General features: G+C 42.2%; 1 protein-coding gene across 2 annotated transcripts in view; it reads right to left on the minus strand.

The window, feature by feature from the left end:
* RASGEF1B (RasGEF domain family member 1B) overlaps window positions 1-862 on the minus strand; it is a 28,733-nt gene extending 27,871 nt beyond the window's left edge. For both annotated transcript variants that reach the window (XM_036382750.1, XM_036382749.1), the window contains exon 1: window positions 753-862. The gene's annotated coding sequence lies outside the window, so the exon portion shown is untranslated. The remainder of the gene's footprint in view (window positions 1-752) is intronic.
* Between the last annotated feature and the right edge of the window lie 22,855 nt (window positions 863-23,717).

Consider the following 23,717-nt stretch of genomic DNA (forward strand, 5'->3'; position numbering starts at 1 on the left):
CTTTACACACGGGCAGACTGGGAGGCACTGCTTGTTAGGGCTGCCTTAGTTTACAGTCCGGACTGACGCACTGGTCTTGGGTCATTTAACACTGATTTGGGGTCATTTAACACTGATTCGGGGTCATTTAAGAGTCCTCACTCGCGTCGTACCCCTGAACTGCTGCCGCCCCACACAGCGCAGGAGCCTGAAGTTTTATCACACTCACACTCGGCAGATGCCCAGCGAAAGACACACACACACACAGACACACACACAGACACATCCCGCCCACACCCCCATTTTACTCAGCCCTACAAACACAATCTGGTAAATCAGTGCTTTTTTTTATCCTTCCCCCCCAAGAAAACCAGCGATCAGTTGAACTGACGCGTGTAAAGAAAAGCAGGGAAAGCTTCTCCAAGGATTATAGCCACGGAAAAAAACAAACCACATCGTGCAGTTGTAGGACTCTGTTCTATCTTACTATAGAGAAGGAGATAAGGAGAAGGACCCAAGCACTGCACCGCCACTGCTGGGTTGAAGTCTTCCCCAGTATGCTGATACCCCCCAAAAAGTAGCTCTGTCCGTACAGAACCGGGTAGCCAGGAAGGAGATTAAACACCAGGAGGAATGAGACTGTCCTGCCGGGGCTGGCAAACAAGACAGACATGGATGGATGGATGGATGGATGGATAGATAGATAGATGATGGATGGACGGATGAATGGATGGACGGACCGACAAGACGCACCGCAGACTCACGGACTGTACCTGGAAATGGCAGGCGCTCCCGGCCCCAGACGCTGCTTTATGGCTCTCACGCACTCATCACCCACGACACAGCACAGGACACACGGCTCGGCTCCGCACGGACTGTGCCGGCGGCGGGCGGAGCGCCGGGAAGCGCCGCTCCCGCCCCGTCCCGCCCCGTCCCTCCCGCCGCAGCGCCGGTGCCGGGGGAGGCGGAGCGCGGCGAGGCCCGCCCGGCCCAGAGCGGCCTTGCGGAGCCACCCGGGGCGGCGAGCGCCGGCGGGATGGTGTCCCCCGTGCTGCTGCCAGCCGTGGCCTCAGCTGGTGTGCCGCTGGCCCGGCACCATGAGTGTCCCAGGTCGTATTTCTAGCACAGTGGATTTCCTCTTTCCTCAGCCCGGTGCTGTTTCTTCTCTCTCCCCAGTTCTCATCCAGTTCCCCCTCCAGCTCATGCACGGTAATCTTCAAAAAAGTCTTGCACAGGTCCACTACAACTCCTCACCCACGCCCTTAGTTTCCTCTGCAACTTGGTTTAATAGCTTGGATCTGGTGCCCCATTGCCCTTGGATGGAGTGACAGACACTTTGCTTCTGTGTGTCCTCAGCACTCTCAGTCAACACTTTTCCAGCATGAAAAGTCCAGGGCCCAAATCTTGGACAAGCCTTGTTATCCTCCACCAGTGTTTTTGCAGTACCTCTAAACCTTCTGGGATGAGGGAGCTGCATCTGCACAGTTCAAGCTGCAATTGAACCTCAGATTTAGGGAGCAATACTTCAACTTTCCCTGCTCTCCACCCCCTCTCCTAACATTTACTGATCTCAATTTGCTCAATTTGCTTTTTTTGACCCCTCAGACCATCCAGCCAAGGTCTTCCTATGGAGTGGCAGCAGCCAGGTCAGATCCTGCACTGGGCGAGTGAGGCTAACTACATGCACCAGATCTTTCACTAACTGAAGAAAAATTGTCCCTGGTAGTTAAAGGCTGGAGAGACAGATGACTCTAGCTACTGTTTCTACATTCAAGAATAGAAGGAGCTTGAATAAACCTCATACCCTATGGCCAGGATGATTTGGAGGCAATCACGCAATCCTGCCTACCTGCCTTCCCATTTCTTCAAATAGAGGCTATAGAAAGAAATACTTGTAAAAACTAGTTTAAAAGTAATTGTGCTGTCAATGTAACCAATAGTAAAAGGAACCCCAACACAAAAGGCCTTTGTGCATGCAGCTTTCTCTCTCTGGAATTAGGACTTAAACACCCACGTGGTCTTACTGTGGATTCTAGAAATTACTTGCAAGTCTTTATGTTCTGGATTCACACAAAAGCCTGCTCTGTTTGGCAAGTGTCACATATAATGTGAAATATAACAAAATGACATTGCAATGCTGTTTCTGAAAGAAGATGACATACTGCCAAGTCATGGGTCCCAGCAGTTGCACACATATCCTGGTACTTTTCCATTTTGGTGAATATGTCAGAGGACGGTGCTATCACAGGATGGTGATGTATTTTCTTCAGGCTCTGCTTTGTGGTGGTTCTGCCTCCAATTCCTGTCTGTGACAGGTCTCTCAATGCAGTACACTACCTGGCTTTATTGATTCCTGTTTACACCTACAATTTCCTCATCAAACAGTCCATGTTACAATACATACAAGAAATCTACTGGAAAAAAGATTTAGACTTCATCCAGGTAAAGAGGTTTCCATTTTTTTTTTCTTCTATTTTTTGCCCCTCTCAGATGCAAGGGCAAACATTGCTTTTCCCTCCCCCTGTCTCCTGTGTTCTCAGACAACATCTTTGATTAAAGTGGAAATATTTTACTGAAGTAATTGCAAGTACAGGCACATTTATTCTGCTTTGTTTTGGTGCAGGCTGACAAGAGTGAAGGCAGCCCTTGGGCTCCCTGGCAGGGAGGAAAATCCCAGGGAAGTGACTCTGTGTGGTGCTGCTCAGGTCTCCTTTGCATAGTGCATAGTGCATAGTTATGAATCACTTGGCCAGAGTTGAGAGGAGATCAAAACTTGGAAGGAGGGAAAGAATTACAGTTATGAGTCAACACTGCAAGTGCAGAACATGCCTGGTTTGTGCTGCTCAGATGTTTTGCTTGTTTATTTTCCTATTTTGATATGGTGGTCCTCACAACAGCAATGCAGATTAAAGGAATTAAGCACAAGCAAAGCCCAAAAAATGACATGGGGAATAATTGAACCAATTAAACAAATTCTTGCCAAACAAGTTCTCCTAAAATCCAGGCCTAGTCCTCATGGATCTGCCAGTATGAAACCCAGCACCTGGGCTGGGCTTTAACGTGAGACCATCCACCATGGCAGTAATATGGGCTGCAGGCTTGGACTGCAAACCAGGCTTTGCTTTGTCTGTGGATTTGGGCTGTGGAAAATGTCATCCACAGCCCCACCTGATCTCTATGATTCCTATAAAACATCAGCATGTGAGAACAATGTGTTACTTCAAAAAAAAAAAAAAAAAGATTTTAGGAGGGAAGAGTACTTCTCTGTGTTGTAGACATAGAAAATTCCTGGGCAAACAAACTACAATTCTGGCTGATTGTGACCAGGCTTCTGGGTTTTTAGACCCACTCCAGAGAAGGTGAATTTGACAGTAATGCCAATATCAACTGCTGAAGGAGTGGGAGCTTTAAAATTTTGGTACTTTCATAGAGTAAAAATGCATTTTTTCAAGATATTTCTGTTTACTTTTCTGGTGACTAATAAGTGAGTTAATGTGCTTCAAATCAGCATATTCAGACTATTCCATCTCTCTTTCAGACACAAGAGTTACAAGTTATAAAGAATGGAGAGTTAGGGGGAAAGCAAATTTAATGGTATCAGATAACTTGAGGAAATGCAGCTTTAGAAAACTCACCAAGCCTGGACATAGTGAAAATAGAGTTGTTAACTCTATGCAGCTTGTGTTGTGGCCTAACTTCTGTTACGTGGTTGAAAATCTGTGTACTGATAAAACAACCTGCACCCTCCCCATCTCCAGATTTATCCTGACCTCATGCAGGATGGCTTGTGATATGTGCCCCAGCCTAATACTGATCATTTCCAGGTGATAAATCAGAAACCATGTCCCTCAGTTTGTCCAGCAATCATTTGCTGGCCAAGCAAGCATGCTAGAACAATTAAATGAGGGTGAACTTTAAACATCAAGAGAGAACATTCTCTCTTGTTTCAGCAAGTAACTGTCTGGACAGTTCTCTGTCAGAGCCATGTAAAACAATTGGCCAAACTAGCTGCTGTCTGCCTCCTGTAACTCCAAAAGGTCACCCAAGAGTAATAATTAAGAGAAAACAACCAGTACCCATATTTTTTTTTTCATTTTAGGACTTGTTGCTGTGCAAATAAATCAGCCCTTACCCTGTGGTTTGTAGCAGTTCCCTGCATAAAGCAGAAAGACATCAGGTTTCATTTTAGCCCTATGTTTATTCAGCTTGAACTTGAACTAGGATCATATTAAAAACAGATTACAAACCATTTAAGAGCTCTTAATGCTTGCCAAAACTAGCCTGTGGTTTTAAATGAGATGCAAGGCAAAGTAAATGAAAAGTAGTATTGAAGTCACTGTGGAGAAGTCATGTTACCTAAAACATGCACAACATTTGGCATTTCAAAAAGTGCTCAGCAGAACTCCATACACAAAGAGTACTCTTGTGCAAATGGATGGAAGGGAAAGATTTAGAATGTGAAGTCAATTGATTGAATTCAAAAGTAAGCAATTTTCTGAAATTCAAAAGTCTGGCAACACTTGCACACGTTTAAACCTGTGCACAGAACTCCTGCTGGAATCATTGGGACAACTGCAGAATTTCACACATCCGCTATATTTCTTGCAGATCCAGATACCAAAGCTCTTGACCACTCTCAGTTCTCAAAAAACTGTTGCAATTTACTCTCTAGACATGCAGAGTAGATGAAATCAATCCAGCAGATCACTTAAACTTTGCCTTGGCTACAAGTTTGAAATGAAGTGCGAAGATAGAGGAATTCAGACAACATTCTTCAGTGTTTCGATGCAGTTATGAGGCAGTGCAGGGGTTGTGTGTGGACATTAGAGATGTAAAAGCACCCAGGGCACTTGAATAATAGGCATACAGCAGTCTCTGTAGCAGATCTGTTGTAATGACACTTTGATTTTAGCTGTTTACAACTTTGTCAGAATTTAAGCAATTGGAGCTCAAAGTGTTGGTGGCAAGTTCCTTCTTCAGGCTAGGACAAAATTCAGAAAATATTATTTATACTCTTCTGAAAAGGTGGTGGACAAAATCTATTGTTATTGCTCATCTTACTGTATTAACTATAGCTTCCTTATTTCTTCCTGTTACCTTCTGAAGGAAAATTTGTGCAAAACCTTGGACAGGGTCTTGAAAATGGAAAGAATACACTCCCTCTAATTTTCCTTAAATGTTTTGCCTTTAATGCAAGAACTGCCCAAATTCAGACAAGCTCTGTGCCTGCCCTGTGAGCATGTGTGAAAATTTGTCAGCCTGATTCTCACAGACCTTCTCATGATGGCCAAAATCAGTCACAGGTTTGAGGGGCTGAGCTGGACTTGCACCACTGTGATCCCCTTCAGTGCAGTGGGCACCAGAGCTGAGGAGATGGAGAGACTCTTTTATATTCTCTGTGCCCTCCATGTTAACACCAAGACAGTGTGAAAAGGAGGGGACAAGTTGATCCTGACTCAGTATGGCTTAATCCCAGTTTTTATTGCTAAAAGATGCTGGTTTTTAATTGCAATCACTTGCATTATCAGCGACCTCTATTTAATTGTCCCAACGGAATAAACTGTCCAGGATGAAATAATTAAGTCTCCCTTTTATTTCTATAAAACTTCCTCAAAGTATCTTAACTATTGAGTCGTTGCAAATTTGAAAAATATTCCAGTTTGTCTTACAGATGAAGGAATGGAGGCATTTTCAGAGGCAGATGATGCAGCATGTGAACACCTGAGAACAGAATCCTGATCCCCAGGTCCTCTGTGGCTTGGGAGGTCAGAACCTCGTGGACTGGGAAGCGTGCCTAAAAGCAGATTATCTAGAAGAAATAACATACTTTGCACAATCACTGTCTTTAATTGTGGATAAAACCACTTGTTTAGGACCTCGCCTCTTTCTGTACACATGATGTACAAATATGGGAGAACTGGGAGTACCAGTAAATATAATCTATCATCTTTCCTGATGGAGAAGTGGAAATACTTCCAATGTCAATGCCATCTGCGCCAAGCTTTAGAAGACCTAAACTGCTCCTTTAGTAGCATTATCCCAAACCTGGATGTTGGGATCTTTCTTGCTGTTTAAATGTTGATTTACCGTGGCTATTGCTGGAGGTTTCTCCCTCACTTCCTCAAGACCAGGAGACATTCGCAGTTTCTCCTGCCTCCCCATGCTCTCCTCTTTCAGTCTGACATCCTGTCACCTGCTGACAGCAATCACACTGTGAATGGCAAGCCATTTGCTTATTGACAGCCTCCCATTTACTGTGACACCTGCCAGCAGTCTCTGACCCCTGAATAAACATTAAGACATTAACAACCTGACACAGGTTCAAGGGTTTGAATAATAATGTCCTGCAGACTCACTACACTCACACAGGCAGCCAAAAAAAACCCCCTTGCCCTAAAGTTTGCCGTCCTGGGGGCTGGGAAAGGCTTGCTGGAGTGAGTACCTGCATGGATGAGCAGCCACACTTTGCTATTCCAGGCAGCGAGGCCTCATCTCTGGCCAGTGAAGCTTTGAACATCATTGCCTGTGCTGCAATATTGGGATCTGGGCTATAAGAAACAGACTCAGTGGTTTAGGGAAACAACAGGATACAGTAAAGAGGAGAAAAGGATGTCTGCAGAAAAAAGCCCTCAAAACAAAACCAACAACACTATCCCCTATCCCTCAAAAGCCAAACCTCAAATTAAAACAAATAAACCACCTCATCCCATACCCAAAACCAGTCCTTCCTCTGAATTTTGGGATGTTCAGCAGTTCCTTGCTGAACTGCTCTGGAACTGGAGGGCTCTGAACTGCTTTTGGAGTGCAGACTCTTGTGCTGCAAGTGTCATGAGGATGAAATAGTGTCCATTTCAATGGATTGTCAAATGGAGAAAGTGATCCCACTATGTTTGTTTTAAGTTTTTACTAGCACTGGGTTTGTTTCTCTAGTGTGTCTGCCTGGCATGTAGCCAGTCTGGAACTGTGCTATATTGGATGATCTATTAGCTTGAAAGACATTCTCTTCTGTCACTTCCAGCCATCCCAACCGTGTCCCAGTAAGTCATGGAGGAAATGAATCCTTTCAACTTGTGACAGCCATGGCTCTTAGGAGCTGTAATTGCAAACCTCAAAGCCCTGGTTAGAAGTAAGAAGCTTCTGTACCAAATGACTTGCAGGAAACCTGGTCTGCCTCCCAGATGTTTAATAAACTTAGCAGTGCCCTCTCGAAATCTCTGGCTAGAGTTCAATCATCTCTACCCGCAACCAGTGCACAGAGGATTCAAAGACTTCATAAACCACAGCTTTTGTTTTGAAGTGTGGGTAAAGTATGCTCACACATTTCCCTGGGCATGCTGTTTGGTGAGGGAAGCTGGGATGTTTTCCACCCTTTTGTGTGACAAAATAGACTCTTACACTTCAACAAAAAAGATGTGGAAGAAAAACATAGAAAATTAAGACTTTATTACATGTAAGGTGTTAGTTCAGTGCTGGTCAGTGCAGAAAAAGGAAAATTTATTCCTAATGAAAGCAATTTGACAGTCTAAGTGAAAGGAATTTGGTGGGTAACCTCTGTCAAGTGCAGGGAATGGATTCATATTTTTCAAACTCTCACCACAGCATCTAGCAGATGTGTGGAGAATGGCTTTTGTATTCCCTAAGTATTTGTAAGATACTGAAAATCCATCCCAAATCAAAACATAAGTATGAAATCACCCCAAAAAACTCATGTTCATGAATCAACAATCCTGGACATATTTCAGACTGAAATGTCTATTTATATTGTTTTTAAATGTGTAAATTTCAAATTAGAATTTTAGTATTATTTAAGATCTTATTTAAATATGTGAAATAAAGGTTGGCTTGGAAAAAAAAAATCCCCATTTTTTAATATTCAGAAATAACTAAGTAGAAGAAAAGAAGCTCAAATCTTTTTTCAATTCTCTCCCTGAAGGAAGGTTATCAGCTTGTTTTTGCAAGGAGTACATTTTTTTTTCTTAATTTTATTTAAATAACAGTGTTCAGTTTTGCAAATTTGTCTGGTCAAGAGGGGGAAAATCTGTCAGTGGAAAATTTCTTACTCTTTCCACTTAATTGAAAGGTTGCCTGCTGTGTCCCCAGCTGTCCCCTTGCAGCTTCCAGTGAAGAGGGGGATTACAAAGCTCTGAAGAATAAAACCTTCCTGGAGCTGCCCCCCTGCCCCCAACAGAGCAGCCACTACTCCCAAAGCAAGAAAAATAGCTGGCACTCAGCCTCCCACCCCCTTTATTTAGCATGGTGTGTATCTCCCAGAAAGCTGGGAGCTGCTGTTCCTGAGCTCACAGACTGTAAGGAAGGACATCCAAGGCAGAGAACAAAGCTAAGCAAACTAGAACCTTCTCCAGCTACAGGCAGAAGCACTGGATATGTGTCTGTCTGGGTAGGTGTCTCTTCCTGCACAAATCCGCTCAGATTTTCCTTTCCTAAAAAATAAACCCGGCAGTGGTGGGGAGAAGATAGAATCTGTCATTATTTATGCTTTTTCTGCTGTTATTCTCAATAAATTCAAAGACTTGCAGTGAGTCAATACTTTTGATGGGCAGCAAAAGTCTAGAAGGAAACAACAGAGGCTTAGCAGCTTTACTGACGTAATTTGACTCTTCAGGTTTTTGTTCTATTAAGCAAGCAACAGTAATTTGAAAACTGTTCACACGTTACTTCGTGTAACAGAAATGGCTTCAAAACTGCCATTCTTGAAACAGAATAAATAGTGACTGCTTCAGTTTTTGTCTAAATATGGTTTAGGATGCTTTTACACCCATTGCAGGCTGCAGCTCTCTGCTGTCAGTTCACTGCTTCTCCCTGGCAGTTTGCCTTTCCCCCTCTTCCAATGTAATAGAAAGGAAAGACACTCTGCCAGAAACCAAGATTCAGATTCTGCAAACTGTTCTGCACACACTCAACATTAATAAGAGCTGACCTGAGAGAGAGTGTCACTAAACATTTACACAGTGCTTCAAATGGAGCCCATCAATGCAGGTATGTAGGCACAGGCTGAAAGGAAGGAGGTTTACACTTAAGACTGCCATTTCTCCCCCAGATTTACAGTAATGTTTAAATATTATTGCTTTGTTGTCATCTCTACTTAGCAGAGCTGTGCTACTTAATAAGAGCATAACCTCAGCCAAGTGGGATGTTTCTCATCACCTCTGACTTCATTGTTGGGATGAACATCACTGCACACCAAGCAAATTCATCAGAAGACTGATTTTCAAGCAAGAGAGGCTCTGAATATAATTATTATTAATTTTTTAATCAATTCCTATCTCTTTATTGTACTTAAACAATAATACAGCCATGGTGTCAGAATTCAGAAACATGACAGTAGTTAAATGTAGGAAGCATTTATGAAAGCATCTGAAAACAAGCCTCCAGAAACCAGAAGTGCCATATTTTCCAGTTTGCTGGAGTTCTGGGATATCTCTGTACTCATCTTTCATAATGCAACAAAAGCTAGAATTGTCCCTCCATTTTTGAGCAATTCAGTTGAATTTCCCAGCCCCAAGGGTTTTAACAGAAAGGTTGTAGCTTGAAAATTTTTGCTTTCTTGCATTGAAAGAAATTTTATTAAGCAAAAAAATCTAGCAATTCCTTAATCTGGTTTTATCTAAGCTTCATAGTTATTGGATGAAGCCTGTATATATGACCAAAATATATATTTAAAGCTCAAAAAGGCACACAAAATAACCCTATTTTTACATCAAGGTATTCCAGCTCATTTGTCAATTTTTTGTGAGAATTTGGAGGCAGAGATTCTAGGTGTTATCCACTTCACTCTCCTCACAACCTATACGGTAGGCCTTGTTTCAGACATAGGAAAGTGCAGCTGGAAAAACACCTCTGCTCTGGTTTTTTTGGATGGTGTAGGAAAAATATTTTTTTATTTTTTAAAGCAATTTCTATTTCATATTTTAAAGAAAATGAAATATTTTCATTTTATTCCAGCAAGAGAGGTTTAATACAACATTGATTTTTTACCCATTAGTCAATCAATTATATATCATCATAGCTCTCTATTTATGAAGAACAAGCATTACTTATTGAATTGATCTAGAGCCTGGTCTGTATCTTCCCTTTTCCAGCACAGGGGAGAAATAAGAAGTTAAGAAATATGTACAGATTGCTGGGGACAATCTCTGTAAGAGAGTATTTCCTCCTTCAAAATTACTAACCAGTCTTTGAGGACAGGATTAATTTAAGAGTAGGCTTAGATGCAATTCATAATGCTAAATGAGCAGGTGGCATTCTAAATAGTCACGCAGAAGTTTCTCCCTGTCTTGGCAAACACAAATGTTTGATGTGAACAAAGCCAAAAGGGTTTTGTTATTTGCCGAACACTCCACTCTGGCTCCCATTTCCAAGGTTTCCCTTGGGACATATGGGCCTTCAGTTACTCACTCACACAGATTAGAGGTTATCCATAAAAGTGTTCTGACTAAGGCAGCACAAGGCTCTGAGGGTTTCCACTGCTTAAGAAATGCCCTCTAATATTATCCCTTCCCATAAAGGGAAGGAGGGAGGGCATTTGGATAAACAGGGAGGACTGGCTAAAAGAGAAGTCCGGCCACAAAAGTAACAGCCAAACTCCAGGATGCAGAAAATAATGAAGGAGGATTGTAGTTCCTAAGAGGAAATCAGAGATCACTGTGTACAACTTTCACTAAACTGTTTTATTGCAGTTTAAGCTCTGTGTAGCTGTGCTGTAATCAAACAGCGGGAGCACAGTGTGAAATCCATGTGCATGAAAATCTCCTAAAACTCTTTGGTTCACCCACATGGAAAAGGACCAAGCCTGTACTGAACAGCTTCAGAAGCACAGGGCAGGTAGATGATAACATGCTGTTTTCCAAGAGTATATAACAGATTAGTGGATTTCAGTTTTTTTTTTCACAAGCTTTGTCCACTCTGCAGAAGATGTCAAAACAGAACTGCAGAAAACCACAACCACATGGTGTGTGTCTGTCAGGAAACATGGTCAAAAGAAAGGACGTTTCACTAAACCTTGGGGACAGTGTTGCCAATGCATCCTGATGAGCCAGAGCAAGGTGGGAAATCCTGTCCCTGCTCACAATGCTTTCTACAGCTGTATGTGCATCATTGCCCTTCTGTGCCCATTTCCCTTTTCCAGTTTCCCACAGGATAAGCCTTTCAATGCAAAAACAGCTTATTTCTGTGTAGCTGGACAACCCACAATTCCAAAGTAAGGGGCATCATCATGCACAGAGAGTTTGGTGTGCTTTCAAATATAGAACCAGAAATCAAAAGCATCTCCTGAGCCAGTTTTTAACAGTTAGCAGAACGTTCATGAGTATCCTTTATAAAAGCAGCCACCACACTTCAGTGCATCAAATGAGCTGCAGAGCACCGGTAGGACACAACCTCTTGAAATAAAAACAATGCTGGCAAAGTGGTGTGGTTATATCATCAGTGAATAATCATCATGATAGTTCTAAATAAGTTGATGAAGGAATTAACTCTGGATTCTGTCATTCTTCAATGCTGTGGAGTTTGAGGTGAAAATCACAGAATTCCTATTTCAATGAACATCATGGAGAATAATTACTATCATAAAACAAACCTCCTGGCTTGATTTCTGTGGCATTTGTTTTCAGAATCATTTACCAACAGGTCTCTCCTGCACTCTAGAGAATAGATTCTGTTTTCATCTGCCTGCACATGTCCTCTGCTACAACACTGACAGTTTTCCCATCCTCAGTCTTGAAATCTTGCAGATGATGCATATAAAGGGAAACAGAGCTTGCTCTTCTAGTATTGCTGAATGACATAACATGGGCTAATTTGGACTGAGATATCAGTCACTGAAGGATGAACTCTAGTCTCATTTTAAAGAAGCCTCAGGTGTGAAGAATTCCAGTATCTTATAAGCTAGAACCAGTAGTAAGACGTAAAGAGGCTCAACTGGTGTTAAAACTGATAAAACAACTGGGTCCTGGGGGTTGAAGGAATATTCTCTCCTCTTCTCCCTTCCATAGTTCTAGTGCTACCATCACCCTGAGTGGAAGAGAAACTGCAAATGTAGAAAACCATTGTTTAGTAGAAGTCTTTTGTTGTAGGAACTCATAACTTTAAGTGTCTGCCAGTGCTGCAGCAGATCACCCATCTGCAGTGCTGCTGATATAAAAATTAGTTCAGAGAGCCGACATGTTGGCTAAAGGCATTATTTAATGTGGTTGCCAGAAATCCCTTCATAAAAATTCATGACTCCAGCAGCTGGTCCTGGTTGCCATGAGACTTCTTGTGTGTTCTTCCTCGGAAGGCAGAGAAACCAAAACCATTCTCCTTGTCTCCACAAAGGTCTGTGCCTGATTTCAACTGAACTGAACAAGGAAAGGCTCCCATCACCACCCATTACAGAGATGGCTTTTCCATCACCTTACAGCTCAGAGCATCTTTCCAGTCTGCCCTCCTCTTCATCAGCTCATGCAGCAATGAGCTTTGAACATAATGATCAGACCCAGCAGAAATAACCCAGAAAGGTTTAGAGGTCTTACTGTACTCATCCAAAGGGGCACTGCTATTTGTATTCATGCCTTAACACAGCACAAATCTTTACCAGGAAATATAAAAATCATGTCCTGATAGTTCCCTTCTCATCAAGGCCTTACAAACATTTCTTTTTGTACCCCTCTGAAGCTGTCAAATTGATCTGTTTTAAAGGAGAGGTATTCCAGCTTGTGTGAAGCAGAGGGAGAAAATTTCCCAAATTGCCCTACTCAAACAATGAGAAATAGGTGATAAAATTTATTTAGTTTAGCACATTGATAAGACCTCATCCCTCATCTCCAAACACTCTTTAGAGATTACAACTCACTGTTAACAGTCAGAAACTAATAATCCATGGGAAAACGAAGCCTATGGCTTCCACATCCTTGGGACTTGTGTCCATATGAGAGTTTACCACACTGCCTGGGATACCAGGATTCTCTGCATACACTTCCCTGTCCCTCCTTCCTTCACCACTATGAATTAGCACTGCAGAGCTCTGGAATTGCTCAGCTACTGTTTCAGAAACAGGAGAAATCTTATTATTCTGCAGAAGATACACAGAGCTATAATGTGGTGGAGTTCCTACGGAGTTATTAATTGAAACACAATAGCTCATTCAAAAGAACCTTTTTAAAAATTGCTTTAAAATATTACCTGCTGGCTCAGATTTTTCAAAGGTTTCTTTAACTGTCTGTACCTATGAACACTTTCATTTGCAGTAGTTTTTCTTGGTGAATATTATATTAAGGACAATGAAATTTCAAGTTACATAGATGTTTCTGAGCTCAAAATTGTGCAGCACTGGAAGGAATTATGCTATAGTGATTGCTCAAGAATAACAGAAGCAACTTTGAAAACTGCAGCCTTTTCCTTTGTGGTATTTTTCTATGGCTCTAAATGGAGCTAACTGGTTTCCTGTAGTATATGCAGTGAGGCAAAGAGATGTGCAGGGGCTTGTAAAACAAAGTATTCTTTAGGATGTATTTTTTATTAATATAACCTAATGTGGTGAAGTTTGGCCACTGATCCACCAAGTATCAAAGTGAGTTAGGTCACATTTTCTGGGAGAGCTCCACAGGGAGAGCAAAGTGTCAGCCCTTTTTTGCCTCTTGCAAGGCACTTACTGCTTTTGTAGAGTAGACAAACCATGCCTTAAGGACAAGAAATTGGGGATGAATGTTCTGACGCTTCCTCAAGAAGTTAGATCACCTTATAAAACTATGAGGTACTCTGCCACAGGACACCGAGTCCTTCACTTACAACTGTACCCAAGGAGGGAGCTCTGGAATTCCTGACTATAATTGAAGCGTGGAACAGAAAAGGTGATTTCTCTGCTTCTAACAGGATCATGCTCTCCAGCCATTTCCTAAGACCATGTGTGGCCCTCTAAAAGTAACCAGAGGGGGAAAAAAACAAGGAGAAGCAACCACAGGAAGTAGCTGAATTCTGACTAGAAGTGAGGCCACATTCTGTTATCAGTTATCTTTCCCCAGCCTAAGGGACCTTTAGGCTACAGAACATACTGGGGGAGGCTTTTGGCTAAGGGATTATATGAAGGCTTCAGAGCACCTAGAGGGAGCTCCTTGAGTGATGGAGCTGAATTACTGCTTTGGGGGCTGAGGATCTGTGTCAAAGACATGCTGGATCTCCCTAATGCTCTCTCTGCCCACATTTAAGGAGGCTTCTTTCTACTGCTCTTTGTTGTGACATGTGGATCCAATAAGTGTCCTCTTCCCTTCTGGATATCACATACTTGCTGTGCTTGAGTTTTACCACCCTACCCCACACTTCCTTTGAAAGCCTGCCTTCCTCTCCGTTGCTCGCTTCCTTCAGTTTAAGAGCTCCCAAACTTTATCTGTGTTCTGGGCACAAAGGTTACTCCTGCAACCCCAGTCTGGACTGAAGAGCACTCTCTCTCTCTTTGCCACAGCAATGCTGCAACTTTGAATGGCTCTGAGCATGTGAGACAGGGCGAGGCTTAATGGCTCTAAGTCAATGAATGCTTGCCAGACTTTACACTCAACCTTCGTACTGTAGCTAAGGCTGGTTTATTCTGTAGTGCCAAAGGGCTGGTCTGGACGAGCAGGAAGAGGGGCAACATCTGGGAAAAGAACGTCCTTTTGTAGTCATGGCCAGAGCCATGCGCTCAGATGAGTTGTGTTTTGCTCAGTCTTTACACCTTCCAGCCCTGCTTGGGGCTGGCCATGGCTAGCTGCTTTCTTAGTGACAGTGCACATATGCCAGATGAACTGTACTTTCCCCTGAGGTACTGACTCCGTTTCTTTTCAGGCTTCCATCGGGGATTGCCTCCCAATAACCCCTGTAAGTCCCATGCCAGCTGCCTTCACCACAAGAAACTGCTGCTGCTGCTGCTTGTGCACAGCAGAAAGAAGAAGTGGTGAAATGGTACACTGATTACAAAATGCATTTACTCCATAGAAAGCAATGGGAAAATTTACTAGACAGAAAAAAGGCAACTTTCAACAATTTATTGAGCAAAGAGTCTCCTCCATCCCAACAACCTCATTTCCCCTCTTGAACTTAAAGCTGCCTCTGCCAACATATGGGCTGGGTACAGATTGCCATGTGTAGGCTTAAGGTGTTTTAGCAAGTTCTCCAGCTAGGAACAGGTGTTTCTTTTGAATGCCCTTTCAAGTAACATATGGACTTCAGAGAAAATCCAGCAGGGTTTTCAGATCTCACTTTCCTAGCTCTGTCTGGTCAGATGCTGTAGGGAAACCCATCTGGGCCAGCTCTCAAGTTCCTTTGTTCTGTGCTGCCACTCCTGTTGTGACAGTAACTACCACAGTGCAGATTAGAGCTCCTATTTTGATGTTTATGTAGGCTCATCTATGCCTGAGACTCTAACTACACAGAGAGTAAATTCAGGAGTTAACTGCTCTCATACCCAAAACTTCCCAGTGCTGTTAGGGACTGAAGTACAACAGCAAGTTACCACACCCTTTACTCCTCACCTGGTTTTCAGAGTTCAACTCTGACAGCTAATTGGATTTAGCAGAAGTGTGCATAAGCATCTAAATCTGGTGTGAACTGATGTCACTTGGATTATGGATTCTCGCCTTCCAAGGAAGAATTTCAAACTGGGAGAGAGCAACCTGATGAATGAAACTCAGGCCTGCAGACTGTCTGATCCTGGTAGATCCATCTAGCTTGCAGGCATGCAAATCCAGGGATAAAATTAAGAATACAGAGCCTAGAGAGATTATACTTTGGTTCTCATTCCTACTATACACCTGCTTGTGGTTCCCAGACTCTCCTTCCTAGCACATCTGCTGGGCAGGTAGGCTGTTTAATCTATATGTTATTCCAAAGGCAGGTTCCTCCTTTCCTGCCTTTGAAAGGAAAAGAGATGTGAGGCTTATTTTTCTTGCCTACAAGCAGGGACCAATTTTGATTGCAAATAATGCAAAATTTATCAGAAAATTAAACTTAAACTGAGAGGCCTAAATTCCCAAATAAATGAAGTTATATAACTTTAAAAAATTGCATCCTGCATCCTTAACCACAGCCATATTTTTGTCTTTTTCTCATGCCTTACACGCTGACATTCTTTGCATTACCACTGTCATCAGAGAGCTTCTCTATGTATTCAGCCCCTTGCTGTCCATATTTTCCTCTTTGGAAAATCCAGGTCAATGCAGTGATCAGAACGTTCACTCAGATCAGAGTGAGTTCACTCCAATAATTTCAGGGGTAAAAGTCCTGTCTGCTGTGCATTGAACAACCACATAAAAGACAGCACTGAAAGAACTTTAACTCTTTGGCTCATATCACCAATTACAGCTTGGAATGAAAACATCTTACTCATTAGTGGAAAGGAACTGCCAGTCAAGAAGAACCTCCCAAGAGAACTGCTGGCAACAGAGTCACTGTGGGCCTGTGCTCACGTGTCACACGTGGCAGGAGAAGCCCCTCCTTGCCTTCCTTCACCTTCCTTGATGCCTCTGTACAACAGAAATGAGGCTTTGCATGTGGAGGGCCACTCAGGGGATGATGTGGAGGATGGTCCAGCTACACCAGAGATGTTGTGAAGGCCAGACTGGCTTATGACATGAGGGATATCCAGTTTTGGAAATGTTTAGCTGCTGGGCAGCCCATGCAAGTCTTCATTTCCAGCCACACAGAAGCCTTCATTTCTTCTCATTTCTTGCGTTGCTTCAGATTTCTTTAGGTAAAGCTGTTATTGTTATTAACCAGAACCTTATTTTTTGAACTTCTATGTATCAAGATCATCTCTACAAGGAAGGAAAGGTGGGTTATAGTTGTAGGTGACTCCCTTCTGAGGGAAACAGAGGGTCCTGCCTGCCAGACAGACATTCCTGTTAGGGATCTCCTCTGCCTCCCTGGGGTCTGGTTTTAGAACAGCGGTAGGAAACTTCTTAGCCTGGTCCAAGAGCCCTTGGAGCATTACCCATTGTTTCTCTTCCATATGGGTGGTAATAAAGCTGTGAAGAGTAGTCCAAGGACAATTAAATAATACTTCATGGCCCTGGGATGGTTGGTAAGCAAATCTGGAGCAGAGGTAGTTTTTTATTTTTCTTCTTTCTGGACACACCCTAACACCTTGATGTCTTTCTCGTATTGTGGCACCCCAAACTGCACACACTGCTTGAGGTGAGGCTGTACCAGTGCAAAGTAGAGCGGGACAGTCACCTCCTCCAGCCAGCTGGTGATGTGCTGTGCTTGATGCACCCCAAGACACAAGCTGGCACAAGATCATTCAGTGACATTGCTTTGGAAATGTCAGACTCACAAGTAATTTCATAGCCTAGTTCTTGCAATGTATGCCCCACTTAGCTGCTGAACTGTGAGTCACAACTTGAACATGGGGAAGGAAAAAATGTTGCTCTTACTTTTGCTGCAAGTAGGTGCAGAGACATGATAATGAACTCCTATTGCTCAAACTCACTTTAATTCTGTCACTGAAAATCAGCAGAGATAAAATTTAGAATGATATTAATTGAAAGCCATTTTTTATCATTTTGATCCTTTTGTGTAAACATGGAGTTGATCAATCAATCAATCAATCAATCCATCAGTCTGGGGGTAGATGAGACTAAAAAATTTTGGTTTAAGGGTGTCCCTGAAAAAGACTGCAACATGGAAAAGATTGACGTTCTCTGCTTCCAGTCAAGTCTGGTGTTCAGATTTTAGTAAGGTCTTGTAAGTCATCTCACTTCATAACCACGGAACCTATTGCTGATGGTGGGCAAACCTCAGAGCATAAGTTTTAAGAATCAAGGCAGTGGAAATCTTTTGTCAGTTATTCACATTTCTGACACTTTTAAATGGAAAAAGAAGTCACCCTCCTGGTTTAATAGTAGAGCCTTTACCTTTCAGTGCACCACCATAGTAACAACTCTTCACATGACTATTGGAATATCTATTACTGAATTTCTTTATAAGATTTTATAAATTATACTCTCCAAGGACAGAATTTGGCAGGCCCTTTTCCATGGCTGAAATGAAGGAGAGTATTCCAGAGGCATCAGTGTTCCCACATGAATTTGCCCCCAAGCAGCTAAAACCACTGTTGCCAGCTCTTATGGAACAGGGCCGTGATCTGTTTTTTTGCTTCAAAGAGATGCTGAATGTTTACCTAAATGTTCAAATATGTTTTGAATGTGATAACATCTAGAACTGCAATGCAGGAGGTAAAGAATCTCTATCAAGCAATCTTCAGATTGCTCGGAGCAACATCCTTGGAATACACACACTCATGCATGCTGGAGGGGAATGTAGCACCGAGTTAAACAGCCTGCAGAGTTCTCCAGTTGTTTCACAGTATTGCTTGTTGACAAAAAGTAAGCAGCTTTACAACAGACCACATGCTTGGGAGATTTTGGAGACCAGAATTTAGGAATAGGAGTGCTTGCACAAAAACCCTCAGGTTTGGAAAATCCTTGGAGGATCAAAAGCTAAAGTTAGCTCAGTAATACTGATCATGAGTAGGTCCTGCTGCTCAAATCCTGACTCTAAGAGGCACTCCTTTTTTATTGCCACAACTGATATTGATAATGCATTTTCCTAACCAGGCTTATTGAGGTTTTTCTAATGGCAGGAGGACTGAAATATAAATATGGGGAGGCCTGGCAGATTGACTCTGTCACACTCCCACAAACTCCCAGGGTCTTTTTTCCCCCTCAGGTAGGTAAGGCAGAGGAATTTCTGTAGTATATACTGAAAATATAATTACTTACATTATGAAAAGGAATAATGATAAACCATTGTAATTACTTACTCCTAAATAGGCAAAAATAATTTCCATTGAAGAAAGCTGACTTGGTGCCATTCTGTTTCTCCAGGTCAGTGTCCAGCCCACCTCCATCTCTTTCCTTCTGCCTTTATTAACACAGAGACAGGTTATTTCTTGAGCTTTAATTCAGGCATGGAAAAAGCTCGTTTAGAACTAATATATAATCCTTATTTAAAGCCACCTCAAAACTCTTTTTTGTAGTGATGAGTAAAGGAAATTCTGAAGTGAACAGGCCACTGATGTGCCCTGACGTGCCCAGACTCTTGCAGCTGGCACTGATTGGTATAGGTTGCTCCAAAACCTGATTCTTCCTTTTCTGGGCATATGAATTTACCCTTCATTAATCCAGATAATAAGTTCCCTTATGATACAAGAATTTTGTTCTTGTTTTATGCTCATGTGGTGCTAAGTACCATCATGTAATGAACTGTGATACCTAGAAGTGCAAAAAATAAGGTTCTGGTTAATGACAATAACAACAGCTTTACCTAAAGAAATCTGAAGCAATACAAGAAATGAGAAGAAATGAAGGCTTCTGTGTGGCTGGAAATGAAGACTTGCATGTGCTGCCCAGCAGCTAAGCATTTCTAAAACTGGATATCTCTCATGTCATGGGCAATTCTGTCATGTAGCAAAGACAAAATTTAAATGGTTTCTGACATATTGCTTTGACCATCAAACTTCTGTTTGCTGATTTGTAGTGTATTTTTGCTACAACAACTTTCTAAACACCCAAGCAGCACTAATTTTTCATTTTATAAGACAGTAAAGTTATGATTTTGCTCCATGTTAGGCAAAATACTAATAAAACATTCTTGAACCACTGCTGAAATAGTTGATGGATCTTGAGTGCTGTGCTTTTTCCACTGAGGAGCTGCTGCCATGACACAGAGTAATTGTTTTCCTAGGGGAAGAAAACCCTTCCTTGTCGTATTGATTCTGTCATCAAGTATTAAAAAATCCCTCTGGTTAGGTCACACTGATGAGAACCTTTGCAACAAGTTGCTCATGGTCTTAAATTTCTGCAGATGTCTCCTGTGTTAGCAGCAGAACATTCTAGAGGCTTTTCCCCTGCTAACAACTGCCCTGGATAAAGTGAGAGATATACTGAGTATATTGGGAATATTTAATTGCAACAGAGTCACTGCCTTAAATAACAGCAATCTCCAGGTTGCTTTACCTTCTGCTCTAAATCCAAAGCTTGAGAATTGGAATGTTTTATCCCTTTTCCCCTAATCCACCAGGCTCCACTGGGGACAGCACATGCAAGCATACGAGTCCCAGGATGCTGAGGTCATCTGCTAGCCTAAGAAAAGTGCAAAATGTCCTGGTAGCACTTACACTTTCAGAACTTTTAACCAAATAAGATGCCATGAATTTCACACACAATTGGGTCAGAAAGGTTTTCAGGTCTGGTATAACTTAAATGAAAGATTTTTGAGAATTCATAGTCAAAGCAAACAAGCAAGCAAACAAACAAACTCTCCAAACAATAAACAATAACAAACACAAACCCCTCAAATAGCTAATGCAACAGGTGAATATACAAGGGTTATTTGCAGCAACTAAATAAGTTCAATTTCACTTTCCAGTCATTGAGCCATGTCTTCAGCTAGTTTAAATTCACAGAAATTTGTCAGAGTTCTAATTACTATTCCATGTATATAATTTACCAAAAATGCAAAGGATTTAGAAGACTATTCATAAATCAAAACATGACTGCCTACATCCCTGCCCTGCATCTCAGCTTCCCAGTCACCTTCTCCTGGCCACAAAAACGTGCCTGGACCTCAGGATCTCCTATCAAAGAACTTATAATCCAACATGCCTCAAAATGTTTTTGGGAGAGAGGTCTTTCAGCTGATTTCCTAACTATTTTGCAAGCAGCTAAGACTCTGTTCTGACGAATCCCCAGTGAGTTAAAATAAAACTGAAAAGAGAAGCAGATTCTGGTAAGTGAAAAAGTATCATGGGTTGAAACCTATGATAAACTGTTTGTGAAACAGCAATGCCAACTGCTTTAGAGAGAGCTAAAACCAGACTCTAAATGGTCCTCAATACAAGAAAGCTAGAACTAAAACAACTTTTCTACCTTTAACAAGTCAAAAATAATAATGAAGATTCTCAAGGTGGAGAAGTTGGAACCTGATTGGGAAAAAAAGTCTTATTTCTTTTACTTACTAATCACTTTTTAAAAAAATCTATCTAGGAATCTTTGTGGTTTTGAGGTTTTCTAGCTAATAGTTTGGATACTTTAAAAGCCTTTCCTGCTTCAGAAAAACAAAACCAACATGTAAAGTAAATTCAAATTGAAGTCAAGAGAACCTGCATAGCCTTAACATCAAGGCAAAGAACTGCAGCCAGGAGCTGTGCACTTTTCCTTTTTAAGTGGAATCTCAGAGGATCAAAATCTGATTCTCTCCCTTATGTCCCCAATTATTTGACAAAGAAGCTCTGGCCTTCAACTTGAATGAAAATACATGGGCTGCTCATTTTGCTTATCTTGCAAACCCTACAGAGGAACCTTCTCCAGGCACAGGGGCAGAGCTGAGCTCTGAGCTGTGCTCTCCACGACGCAGCCCCAGGTGACCCTGCAGTCCCCATTCCTGCAGCAGCAGCAGCAGCAGCAGCTCTTCTCCTCCATCCTGCCAGGCTCTTTGGGACACTCATCCCCTGGCAGCTGCCCCAGCCATCCCTTCAGCAGACACAGGGGACAGACATTCCCTCTGTTCCTCTCCCAAGTCCCACGGTTCTGTTGCTCAGAAGAACACACAGGAGAAGTTGGCACAAAAAAACCCACCAGACAAGGCTCTTATAAAGACTACTTGCCTCACATCAGGTGGGCAAGGCTTACAAAAATTAATCCACTGCTGCTGACAGGGGTTCCTACCTAAAAAGCCACCAGATTTTGGGCAGGAGATTGTCAGCTAGGCAGGAGTTAACACAGAATCACACTGCCCCTTAAACTCTGTGGCCTTAGTCTGAATCAGTTCAGACCCTATTAATCTGCCAATTTTCAGGAATCATGCATAGATGTTGGGGAAAATTATTGAAGTTTTTCTGCTTTTTCTAGAAAAAAATAGAGTAAACATGTGTGCTTATTAATAGAGTAGGAAAAAAATGCACATCTCTGCTACTTATTATTTATTCTTTGGTTATTTTCACCAATAAAATTTATTTTTTCCTTTTTGGCAGACATGCTATTTTTATGTTGGGAAGTTTGTCTGTATTTCAAAGGGAAGGAATTTCTTTGATAACATGAAAGAGAAGCAAACAAACTGGCAGAAAAAAACATGTGGGTCACTAGGACCAATGCTGACATAAGCCTTCAAATAAACTTTGTCCCAGGTTTGTTTTATCGTTTATACAAGAAATTTAGTTCTATTTTTCAAAATGTGCCTTTGGGCAACTACACAAATCCTGTTCCATTAGTGTAATTGTACTAATTTTAATCACAAGCAGCTTGTAATCACTGAAATACCTTCTGACTAAAACTATTAAAGCATTTGACAGTGATGCATGCAAAACAGCATCCTGTGATTAGGTTGTATCATTAGTGGGAGATGTTTCAGCTCATATGATTAAATCTTCCTGACATTTGGTATTACATTTGCAATGGCTGTTTGATCATGCACTCGCACACATGACAACAAATCTGTGCTCATTCAGACAAGGTCAGCACAGAAATGCTGTAAACAGTGTAACAAGCAGCTTTGCATTTGCCCACGTGGAACAGAAAGAAAGAACTTGTCTTGAAATTCTTGAAATATTCAAACCCTGTGCCTCTGTGATCAATTTTCTCAGTGCAAGCACTGGATTAAAGGAATTTTTCCCCTAACAGCTCATTCCCAGCTCATTCTTGGCCTGCAGTTGTACCAGTACAGCTTGGACATGGAAAAGAACTGACAGGAAAACTTCTGTGTCAGTCTCCCAGTGCATTTCATGCTTTTATCTCACTAACTACTGTACAACTGAAGATGAAAGTCTATCCTGATGCTAAAGCAAGTTTCCTGTCTGACCAGTCTGGCAGTCACACTCCCACCCCCACGGCACTCACTGTTGGGACTGAAGCCCCTTGGCAGTGGGGCGATTCCAGTGACCGAATGGGTGCCCCACTTGACTCCCCACACACCTCACATTCACACAGCCAGACAAGCTTCCCTCACTGATTGGAGCCCAGATTTCCCATAGCAGAGTCCCAGATGTCAGCATCCTTCCCACTATTTAATTGAGCTGCAGTAACTGCTGGACAGACACAGCTCCCACTGGTATCTCTGAGGAGGGACACAGGAAAAAAGGAACCCCTGGGCTTTTGTCCCCTCACAGTTTAAGTGTGCCACAGTCTGGGTATTGTATTTGCTGGGAATGCCCTCACGAAGGCAGGACTGCTGCATCTGACTCCATGTTCTCAGAAGGCTAAGTTATTATTTTATAATACTATATTATATTAAAGAATACTATACTAAACTAAAGAATACAGAAAAGATACTTACTGAATGCTAAAAAGATAATAATGAAAACTTGTAACTCTTTCCAGTGTCCCAACACAGCTTGGCCCAGTGACCAAGGAGTCAAAACAACTCACACCAAAAACCAATGAAACAATCACCTGTGGGTAAACAATCTCCAAACACATTCCAACGGAGCAAAACATAGGAGAAGCAAATGAGATAAGAATTGTTTTCCTTTTCTCTGAGGCTTCTCAGCTTCCCAGGAGAAAAATCCTGGATGAAGGGATTTTTTCAGACAATGTGAATGCCACAGGCTGAGGTCTTCCTGCTGGACCATTGGGTCCTGTTGGGCTTGAGTGCCTGGTCACCTGGCTGGAGCTGCAGGTCCCTGTGCCCTTTGTGGTGGAAAGGGCTGGTGCCACCTCATGGCCCCTGCAGCCTTTACCCTAGCCAGGATCAACCTGCAGCTCCCACTGCAGCTCCTC

This window comes from Molothrus ater, chromosome 4 (genome assembly GCF_012460135.2).
Source record: "Molothrus ater isolate BHLD 08-10-18 breed brown headed cowbird chromosome 4, BPBGC_Mater_1.1, whole genome shotgun sequence".
NCBI lineage: Eukaryota > Metazoa > Chordata > Aves > Passeriformes > Icteridae > Molothrus > Molothrus ater.